The sequence below is a fragment of the Gracilinanus agilis genome, chromosome 1, assembly GCF_016433145.1.
Source record: "Gracilinanus agilis isolate LMUSP501 chromosome 1, AgileGrace, whole genome shotgun sequence".
In the NCBI taxonomy this organism is placed as follows: domain Eukaryota; kingdom Metazoa; phylum Chordata; class Mammalia; order Didelphimorphia; family Didelphidae; genus Gracilinanus; species Gracilinanus agilis.
This window is the reverse complement of record NC_058130.1, coordinates 480,637,619-480,649,793: the sequence shown is the minus strand read 5'-3', so window position 1 is coordinate 480,649,793 and position 12,175 is coordinate 480,637,619.

The following is a 12,175-nucleotide window of genomic DNA, read 5'->3' as shown; positions in this document are numbered from 1 at the left end:
ATATATATATATATATATATATATATATATATATATATATATATATACTAGTTACATAAACTTACAACATAGTTTTCAGATTTTCTTTTCGGATGGAAAATATTTGAAATTGGCACGTTTTATAATAAAATAAACTGAAAGAAAAAAAATCACACTCTCTTAGCTGACAAATTATAATAGTTACCAAAGTGACAAGATTTAAAAAACAGAACTATAACTGCAGATTTGTATTTATTTTTAAAAGGAATTCAGTAGTGTTAAAATCAAGCATTCATTGTGTGTGTGTGTGTGTGTGTGCGCGCGTGCGTGTGTGTACAATCTGCCATAATCAGTTCACTCAAGAGAAAACCTCTCCATCACCCCATTTCTGAAAAAAGTGCATAGAATCTTAATTCTTTTCAAAATATATAATAAATAAATTTTAAGATTTTAAGTAATTCTTTTCTTTACAACTTGTTAACCTTAAATTTAAACACTATAAAAATTCATATACCAAATCTTAAGTAAAAATTAAGCATCATTTTCATAGAAAAAATAGTAGAATTAAAAATGTGATGTAGTTTCACTTATGATTTTTATTATTTTTCTACAGTACCTCTATTCATAGTAAAAAACATTAAGAATAAACCAAATGAAGAAAATATTGAAGTTTCATGAAGTAATGGTTTGGAATGTATACTCTTAATAAAAGACACAGAGGCAAACTTTTATTATACTTTGTCAAAGGAGTTAACATCTAGCATTTGCTTGATTAAATCAACTTGATTTAAATAACAATTCAGACCACACTAGTCAAGAAAGTTTGATATAGTGCTTTTACTTTTTTCTTCTCTACCAAAAATTCAGTGTAAAAGTGTTTCAGATAACGTAGACAACAAGCTTTATACAAGCCAGTGCATATTTTCTTGACGCAGAAATAGATGCAGTTTTCATTTTTAGATGGTGTGCATTACACATGCTTAAACAGTGATTTATGGTGGTTATACTTAGACATGTATTCTTTTAGACACTAGAATAGTAAACTCATAAGTTATCTTTTCATTCTACTGCCTTTATTTCTTTACATTCATCTTCAGAATCATTCTCCTTACTCCTCAAATCAGCAACACCTATTATTATCATCTTTTTGCTTTATCATTTGGCAACATGGGCCCTTTGTAAGGAAAAAATAACTGAACCTTGAGAACATAAACTTACAAAGGGACAATAGTGCTGACAACAAGTATTGTCATTATTCTTCTTTAAAGATTATTATTAATAAGTATACTCTTCTAAGAGATAAATTCATAATTTGAAAAGTAAAGCTATATTTCCCATCATTAATGAGATCCTCTGGGTTTGTCTGAATTTCCAGAAAACTGATTGGAGGGAAAAATTAAAAAGTATATACAAAGACATATAATTATACATATATGTATATTATATATCCATCCATACATACATATATATGTGTATATATATATATATATATATATATATATATATATATACACACATTTGCAAACTTACATATTTTTCTTAATGCATAGTCTTTGGACATCTTGATATGATTACTCATGATCTAGGGATAACATTTTTCTAAAACACTATATAGATATATGTAAGGCCTTCATATAATAACAGGACATTTTAATAGTTTAAATACTTGGCTTTATAGATTTTGAACTGTTGACCAGAAGCAGAAATTGACAGGGGTAAAGACTATCTGCAGATTTCTGGTTTTGTAATTGTTTACCTCCCTGGTTAGCATCTGAAAGTCTCACAAATGTCAACTAGTATAAGAACTAAAGGTGATTTCAGAGGTTGCTGACCAGGGGGAGTCAAGATGGCCACTTAGGTTCAGCAAAAGTCCAGACCTCTCTGAAAACTCTTCCACATCAATCAAAAATGGAGTACTTTGTGGGGACAGAAAACCAAATCTAAATACAGAACAGAGCTGGAGGACCCTCTCCCTTTATTCAAATTAAAAGGTATGGGGAAAAAAGCCTTAATTCTATGGTTTAAGGAAAAGGAAGAAGGAATATCCCAGGACCCCTGCCCCACCTACTGTGCTGAGTCTCCAGTGGTCACTGGAATTTCAGGGTGCAGCCTTGCTGGCACAGCTGTGCCAGGCTTAGGGTGCTGACCACAGTTGGCAAGGAGGCAGCTGGAGGAGAAGCATATAGAGAGCAGTCTAGCCACAGACCAAACTCTCTATCTTGCCCCCTTTCCCTCAAGGCTTTGGTCTCAGGGCACATCTAGCTCCTCAGATAAACTCCACCCTGGCTTAATCTTATCAATAGGACAGATAAGAAGCCTTCTGAGGCCTGGGAAACTCAATCTCAATACCCCACCCCCACAGACTCAACTGAGAGCCATGGTAAGAATCCAATTATTAAATTCTCAGGGAGAAGGCTGAAACTAATTCAGAATATCTTGTAACAAAGTGGGAAGAAGAGCTCTCTTTTACCAAATTCAATAGAGCACTGGTAGACAGCATGCTTGTCTTACTCTTATTTTTAGGAGAATAAAACTTCTTTAAGAAAGTGTAATTTAAGTTTTATTTTTGGTTTAAGCATATGTTACTTATGAAATTACAAAATTATATCTAATTCTTTTGTAAAGTTAATCAACATATGTTAAACTTTATTAATTGCTTTTCTGGAATGAATTATGGCACACATATGTATTATTTTAAGTTATTTTCTCATTAATATTTTGAGTCAGATTTCTCTTGCATTTAGTAACTTTGCATTCTGTTTTCATAATAAATAATTATTTTGATATCATATTCTAGTTGCCAAAATTTTGCTCAAAATTCATCAAATCTATCTAAGTAGGAAAATGAGTGTTTTGATTTTTTCCTTGTCTTATTTGAGGATCAGAAAGAGTTGTTTCCATAAAACAAATTATATAACATAAACATGAAATAATCAACAACTTTTAAAAAGTTGCAGAATACAAAATAAACTTACAGAAATCATCAGCATTTCTATATGTTTCCAACACAACTCAGCAGCAAGACTTGGAAAGCAAAATTCCATTTAAAATCACCCTAGAACATATATAATATTTAGAAATCTATTTACCAAAGCAAACAAAAGAATTATATGAACACAACTATGAAACACTTTCCACACAATTAAAACTAGATCTAAATAATTGGAAAAACATTGATTGCTCATGGGTAGGATGGGCTAACATTATAAAAATGACAATCCTACACAAAGTAATTTCTTTTTTAGTAACATGACTATCAAACTACTTAGAAATATTCTTATTGAATTAGAAAAAATTGTCAGAGTTCATTTGGAAGAACAAAGGATCAAGAATATCAAGGAAACTAGGGGCTGCAGGGTAGCTCAGTGGATTGAGAGCCAGACATAGAGATGGGAGGTATTTGGTTCAAATCTGGCCTCAAACACTTCCCAGCTGTGTGACCCTGGGCAAGTCATTTAACCCCACTTAACAACCTAAAATTGCTTAACCTTTACCACTTTTCTACCTTGGAGATAATACACAATACTGACTCCAAGATAAAAGGTAGTGGTTTAAAAAAAAAGAGAGAATATCAAGGAAACTAATGAAAAAAAAGTGAAGGATGGGAGATTAGCAGTATTGGATCTTAAACTGTACTATAAAGCAGTGGTTATCAAAACTATGTGGTAATGGCTAAGAAACAGAAGGGAAGGTCAATGGAGTAAACTTGGAGAAAATGACCTCAGAAAGATAGTGTATAATAACCCAAAAGGTCCTAGATTTTAAGACAAAAACCACTTTTTGACAAAAATGCTGGGAAAATTGGAAAACGGTATGAGAAATATTAGATTTATATCATCATCTCACACCCAACAGCAAGATAAATTCAGAATGGGTGAATGGCTTAAATATAAAGGAGAAAACTATAAGTAAATTACCTTTCTGAAAGATTTTAATACCAAGTAAGAGATAGAGAATATTACAAAATGTAAAATGAATAATTTTGATTACATTAAATTAAAAAGGGTTTGTACAAACAAAACCAATGCAACCAAAATTAAAAGGGAAGCAACAAATTGGGGGGAAATCTTCAGAATAAAAACCTCTGACAAATGTCTAATTACTCAAATTTAAAAGGAAATAAATCAGTTGTACAAAAAATTGAGCCATTCCCCAAATGATAAATGGGCAAGGGATGTGAATAGGCAATTCTCAGATAAAGAAATCAAAACTATCAAAAAGCATATAAAAATACTCTAAATCTCTTATAATTAGAGAAATGCAAATCAAAAAAACTCTGAGGTACCACCTCACACCTATCATATTGGCTAATATGATAGCAAAGGAAAGTGATAAATGTTGGAGTGGATGTGGCAAAATTGGGACACTAATCCATTGCTGGTGGAGTTGTGAAATGATCCAACCACTCTGGAAGGCAATTTGGAAGTATTCCCAAATGACTTTAATAGACTGTCTGCCCTTTGATCCAGCCATACCACTGTTGGATTTCTATCCCAAAGAAATTTAAAAAATATGCGTACAAAAATATTTATAGTCACACTCTTTGTGGTGTCAAAAAATTGGAAAATGAGGGGATGCCCTTTGATTGGAGAATGTCTTAATAAATTGCAATATCTGTTGGTGATAGAATACTATAGTGCTAAAAGGAATAATGAACTGAAGGAATTCCACGTGAACTGGAACAACCTCCAGGAAGTGATGTAGAGTGAAAGGAGCAGAACTAGGAGAACAATGTACACAGACTGACACACAGTGGCATAATCCCATATAATGGATTTCTCTACTAGCAGCAATGCAGTGATCTGGGAAAATTCTGAGGGATTTATAAAAAATGTACTATCCACATCCAAAGAAAGAACTATGGGAGTAAAATCCCAGAAGAAAATCACATTTTTGATCACATGGTTCAATGGGGATATGATTGGGGATGTAGAATCTAAATGATCAGTCAATCTTAATAATATGGAAATAGGTCTCCATCAATGATACAAATAAAATCCAGTGGAATTGTTCATCACCTATGGGAAGGGTGTGGGAAGAGGGGAGAAAAAGAACATGAATCATGTAACCATGGGGAAAATATTCTTAATTAATTAATTAAATGAACTTAATAAAAAATAAAAATAAAATTGGGTTCAGTACTGAATACAGGCCTAATATTTTCTGTACCTCCTTAGCTTTTCTTCCACAGTTTTCCATAAGAAATAAAGAAGCAAAAGCAAATCTTATCACAAGTTGGACCATTTTTTCCTTCCCTACTATAATTTTCTGAGTAATAAATTTGACATCTTAGAACAAAAATATGTAACAGGGGCAAGACTTTAGATATTTAGGCAATAATGTTTCAGTGTTTTAGATTCTTCTCAAAACCTAGGGACATATAAACTCAGCTCACGCTATTTTTTAAGTTCTAATAACAGTCAGAGACATGACAATCTACCTCATATCTTTCTAGTTCTTAAATTTTAGTTATCAAATTTCACCATGTAAGATCCATATCCATAGTGATTCATCTTAGATGCTTATTCCTATTCAAATTTGAATTGTGCTTGAACATACTGTTTAGTTAAATTTGTATAAATTTTCTTGATATGCTAGAGTCACCATTCTATGTGTGATGAATATGTATTGTTCTGACTCTACTTGGAATTCAGAGTGATTCCATACCAGTTTTCACAGTCTTTTGGGGATGAGGTAGACAAAAGTTTTTGTGTTTTTGTGAACATTTCTGGTTCCAGACTACCTATTTCTGTTTGAGTTTATCACTTCACCTCAACTATAAGATATCTGACTCTAAAATTCAAAGGGTCATTTATGTTGCTGAAACCTTGAGACTGAGTTACTTCATACTCTTATCTTTCTGTCTTAAGCTAAAAATATATACTAGAAAGGTCTTTCTTCCCATTTGTAACTGGGAACCTGTTATAACATTCTTAAAAACTGTCTATCCATACAAACAAAAAGTAGTGGCAAGGACTAAAGTGTGTAACATCTGAAAAGTTAGGAGGGTGCAAGTTTTTGAAAAGCTTTGAATTCCAACCAGAATATTTTTATTTGATACTAGAGATAATAGAAACCACTGAAGTTTATTGATTGCACTTATGCTTTAGGGAAATCAATTTGGTGATTTAATGTTTGTTAGACTGGGACAAAATATGAAACAGGCCCACCCATCAGCAGATTATTGCAATAGTACAAGCATGAGATGATGGAAATCTATACGTAAATAGGGGAAGTACCAGAGAAGAGAAAGTAACACATTCAAGAGATATTGCAGAAATTAAATCATTAGGCCCGAGCAAAAACCTAGATATAATGACTAAAAGGCAATGAGACATTTGGATAATCCATATGTTGTAAGTCTGAAAAAATGAGGGGACAGCATTGCCCTCTGCAATAGTAGGGAAGGTAGGATTAACATTGTTTTCTTTGTTCTCTCTCTCTCTCTCTCTCTCTCTCTCTCTCTCTCTCTCTCTCTCTTTAGATAATATTAATTCATTTAATTCTTTAATCATTTAACATGTATTTACTGGGGCTCCTTGTGAACATAGATATGAGGGACTCTATTCATTACCTAATCTCCTTCTATAAGATGCCATTGTTGTCTAGCTTTTGTTTTCTTCTTTTAATCAATTACATGTATTAATAAATTTCCATACAAGTTTTCTGAACTTATATTTTTGAACTTATCTCCCTCTTTCCCTTCCCTATTCCCTTTCCTAATCTATCCTGATGCTGGAAGTAGATTTGATCTGAGTTATACAGACCTAGTAGGGATATTACTGCATCAAAGGGTATGCATTTTTAAGGCACATTAAGCATATTTCCAAATTGCCCTCCAGAATGGTTGGATCAGTTCACAACCCTACCAACAATGTATTAGTGTCCCAATTTTGCCACAGCCCCTCCAACATTTATCATTTTATTTACTGTTATATTGGCCAATCTGATAGGTATGCAATGGAACATCAGAGCTGTTTTAATTTCCATTTCTCTTATTAAGAGAGATTTATAACATTTTTCATATAATTTTAATGACTGATATATCCATCTGAAAATTGTTTATTGATATCCTTTGATAATTTTTCAATTGGAGAATGACTTGTATTTTTTTAAAAAAATTATTTAGATCTTTATATATTTGAGAAATTGGACCTTTTACAGAGAAATTTTGTTTATTGTTTCCCTTAAAGTCTTAGATGCATTGGTTTTGTTTGTACAAAACTTTTTAATTTAATATAATCAAAATGATTAATTTCATATCTTGTAATGTTTTCTATATCATTTGGTCTTCTACATAGATCTGACAGGTAAACTATGTTCTCCTAATCTACTTATAATATCACTCTTTATGTCTAAATCAAATACTCATTTTGAATTTCTCATGGCATAGGGAGTGATACAATGATCTATATCTAATTTTTGACATATTGTTTTCCAATTTTTCCAGAAAGTTTTGTCAAAGAGAGAGTTCTCGTCATAAAAGCTGGGATCTTTGGGTTTTTCAGATGCTAGATTATGGGGGCATTTGCCCCTACAATTGATCTACCCTTCTATTTCTCAGCCTATACCAGGTTATTTTGATGATTACTACTTTATAGTAAAGTTTAAGATATGGTACTGGTATGCCATGCTCCCTCATATTTTTTCATTACTTCCTTGATATTCTTGAACTTACATTCTTCCAGATGTATTTTGTCGTCATTATTTTTACTTCTATAAATTAGTCTTTTGATTGATTGGTATGGAACTGAATAAGTAAATTAATTTAGATAGGATTTTCTATTTTTATTATATACATTTGTCCTACCCATGAGCAAATGATGTTTTTTTTCAGTTCCATAGATCTAACTTTATTTGGGCAAAAAGTATTTTGTAATTGAGATTATATAATTCCTGTGTTTGTTCTAACAAATAGATTCCCAAATATTTATATTGTCTGGAGTAATTTTAAATGGAATTACTCTTTCTAATTATTTCTGGACTTTCCTGGAAATACATGGAAAAGTTGATGATTCCTATGGGTTAATTTTGTAGCCTGAAACTTAGCTAAAGTTATTGAGATTTCTGAGTTAAGATAACCCCAGAGTAGAAGCACAGCTTTTCCTCTCCTCTCCACTGACTAATATAATGAGGCTTGAAAGGATAATAACCAAAATCAGATGAGTGAAATCACTGTAGGGCACAGTATTGAAAGTAGGCAGGGTTTGGGCAAATCCACGCTAAAAGGGGGCAAAATGATTTCTATTAGGGGGCAGCTGGGTAGCTGAGTGGATTGAGAGCCAGGTCTAGAGACAGGAGGTCCTAGGTTCAAATCTGGCCTCAGATACTTCCCACCTTTGTGACCCTGGGCAAGTCACTTGACCCCCATTGCCTACCCTTACCACTCTTCTGTCTTGGAGCCAATATATGGTATTGACTCCAATATGGAAGGTAAGGGTTTATAAAAAAATTATTCCTAGCAAAGCCAGAGCTCATGTTCCTACCCCTACTCCACCTACGGCACCAGAGTCTGAATGAGCACACAGTAAGCTATAGGTTCTCAGAATGGGGCTGTGGGAGAAGAGGCTGGCTGAGGTTACCACAGACTTACCACTGACAGCAGTAAGACTTGAGACCCCAAGAGCTAAGTAAATGTGGAGATTGGGTGTGGAGATTGAGCAGAGAGCAGCATCCAAAAACAGACACCACAACAAATTTAAAAATAGCCTCAGGGCAAAAACCACTCTGGAGCTCAATACAAAATTTACCTACCTTATACACTCAGACTTCTGAATCAGAAAGGAACAAGGCAATGACCACAAATATCCAAGAACTACAATCTATAAATACCAAAAAAAGCATAAGAAAACAAAAACTTACTAGATAATTTTTATGCAAAAAAATTCCAGATCACAGAGGAAACAGTAAAAAAAAACCAATAAACAAGTAAACACACACAAATCTTCCAAAATAATAGAAATTGGTCACAATTTCTTTTGAGGAGCTCAGATTTGAGATTAAGAACCAAATTAGAAATATATAAGAAACTTGGCAAGAAAAATGGGAAATAGTTCAAAAAGAGAATAACAGTTTAAAAGACAAAAACTCCCACATGGAAAAAGAAGCCCAGAAATCAAATGAATTGATAAGCAAACTGAGGCAGAAATTGGACACCTGGAAGCTATGAAAAGTAGGATAGACCAAACCAAAATGGAAAATCAAAAGATCATAGCTGAAAACTAGTTTTTAAAGACCATACTTGGGCAAGTAGAAACTAATGATCTCACAAGACAGTAAAAATTAATAAATCAAAGTCAAAAGACTGACAAAATAGAAGGAAATATGAAATATCTCAGTGAGAAAATGACTGACCAGGGAAACCAGTCTAGAAGAGACAATTTGAGAATAATAGGTCTACCTGAAAACCTAGAAAAGAACAGAAATCTTGACATCATACAACCAGGAATTATCCAAGAAAACCGCCCTGATGTGCTTCAAAAGGAGGACAAAATAAACATTGAAAGAATTCATAGATCACCCTCTATAATAAATCCTCAAAAAGACAACCCCCTAGAAAGTTATTGCCAAATTCAAGATCTTTCAAGCTAAGGAGAAAATATTATAAGAAGCTAGAAAAAGACAATTCAGATATAAAGGAAAAACAGTCAGGATTACCAAGGATCTGGCAGCCATCAAAGAACTCCCTAAGAAAAAAATCCCCAGGGCCAGATGGATTCACAAGTGAATTCTCAAACATTCAAAGAACAACTAATCCCAATACTATACAAACTATTTGACATAATGAGCAAAGAAGGAGTTCTACAGAATTCCTTTTATGACACAAATATGATACTGATTCCAAAGACAGGCAGATAAAAAACAAAAAAAGAAAACTACAGACCAATCTCCATAATGAACATAGATACAAAAAGTCTTAAACAGAATACTAGCAAAAAGACTTTAGCAAGTGATCATGAGAGTTATTCATTATGATCAGGTGGGATTTATACCAGGAATACAAGGAAATACTGACATTTCCTGATTTTAGGAAAAAAATTCACATAATTGATCAAATGATCAAGCAAACCAAAAAAAAATCACATGATTATCTGAAAGGATGAAGAAAAAGCCTTTAACAAAGTACAATACACATTCCTATTGAAAACATCAGAAAGTATAGGAAAAGAAGGGCGTTTCTGAAAAATAATAAACAGTATATATTTAAAACCATCTGCAAGCATTATCTTAAATGGGGAAAAATTAGAAGCCTTCCCAATAAGATCAGGAATTTAACAAGGATGCCCATTATCACCTCTATTAATTAACATTGTACTAGAAACACTAGCAATAGAAATTAGAGAAGAAAAGGAAATTGAAAGTATTGAAATAAGCAATGAGAAGACCAAACTATCATTCTTTGCAGAGATGATGGTATACTTAAAGAATTCTAGAGAATCAACTAAAAAGCTAATGGAATTAATCAACAATTTTAGCAAAGTTGAAGGATACAAAATAAACCCACAAAAATCATCATCATTTCTATATAGTTCCAACACATCACAACAGCAAGAGTTAGAAAGAGAATTTCCATTTAAAATCACTTTAGACAATATAAAATATGTAGGAATCTATTTGCCAAGAAAAAAATAAGAATTATATGAACACGCTCACAAAACATTTTCCATACAGTTAAAACTAGATCTAAACAATTGGAAAAATATTAATTGCACATGGTAAGGTGAACTAATGTAATAAAAATGACAATCTTACCCAAATTAATTTACTTATTTAGTACCAAACCTATCAACCTGCCAGTAAACTTTTTTACAGACTTAGAAAAACTTCTAACAAATTCATTTGGAAAAAAACAAAAATCAAGAATATCAAGGGAAATAATGAAAAAAAAATATGGAGGGGTACCTACCAGTACCATATCTTAAACTATACTATAAATCATTGGTTATCAAAATATTATGACACTGTTTAAGAGACAAAAGGGAAGATTAGTGGAATAGACATGGTAAATGACCTCAGCAAGACAGTGTGTGATAAACCCAAAGAGCACAGCTTTGGGGCAAAAATTCACTATTTGACAAAAACTGCTGTGAAAAGTGGAAAACAGTATAGGAGAGACTAGATCAACATCTCACACCCTACACCAAGATAAATTCAGAATGGGTAAATGACTTGAATATAAAGGAAACTGTAAGTAAATTACATGAATATAATATAGTATACATGTGAGATCTATATGATAGGAAAGATTTTAAGACCAAGCAAGAGTTAGAAAATATTACAACATATATAATAAATTATTTTGATTACATTAAATTAAAAAGGTTTTGTACAAATAAAACCAATGCAATCAAAGTGATAAGGGAAGCAACAAATTGGAAAAAATCTTCATAACATAAAACTCTGACAAAGGTCTAATTACTCAAATTTACAAAAGGTAAATCAATTATGCAAAAAAGAAAGTCATTCCCGAAATGATAAATGGTCAAGGGATCTGAATAGGCATTCAGATAAAGAAATCAAAACTATCAATAAATATATGAAAAAGTGTGCTAAATCTCTTTTAATTAGAGAATGGCAAATAAAAGCAACTCTGAGGAACCCCCTAACACCTAGCAGATTAGCTAAAATGACAGAAAAGGAAAGCAATAAACATTGCAGGGAATGTGGCAAAACTGGGACATGAATGCATTGCTGGTGGAGTTGCGAATTGATCCAACCATTCTGGCTGGCAATTTGGAAATATGCCCAGAGGGCTTTTAAAAATGTCTGCCCTTTGAGGCAGTCATACCACTGTTGGTATTATACCTCAAGGAGATAATAAGCAAAAAGACTTGTACAAAAATATATATAGCACTGCTTTTTTTCCAATATGGTAACATTTGAATTTTATAAAAATGAGCAATTTTGAAGATTTGAGTAACAGGATGAAGAATAAAATTAACAGAATGAGTAGAACACTCTATATGATAAGAACAACATTGTAAACACAAAACAATTTTGAAAGCTGTAAGAATACTGATTAATTCAAAGACCACCTGTAATTACAGAGGACTGATGTTGGATTATACTACACAACTCATAAAAGAGAGGTGATGGTCTGGGTGCAGAATGGGATAGTATTTTGGAATAAACTATTGAGGGAATTTGTTTGCATGACTATGCACATTTGTTGGAAGGAATGACTTTTTCTTTTTTT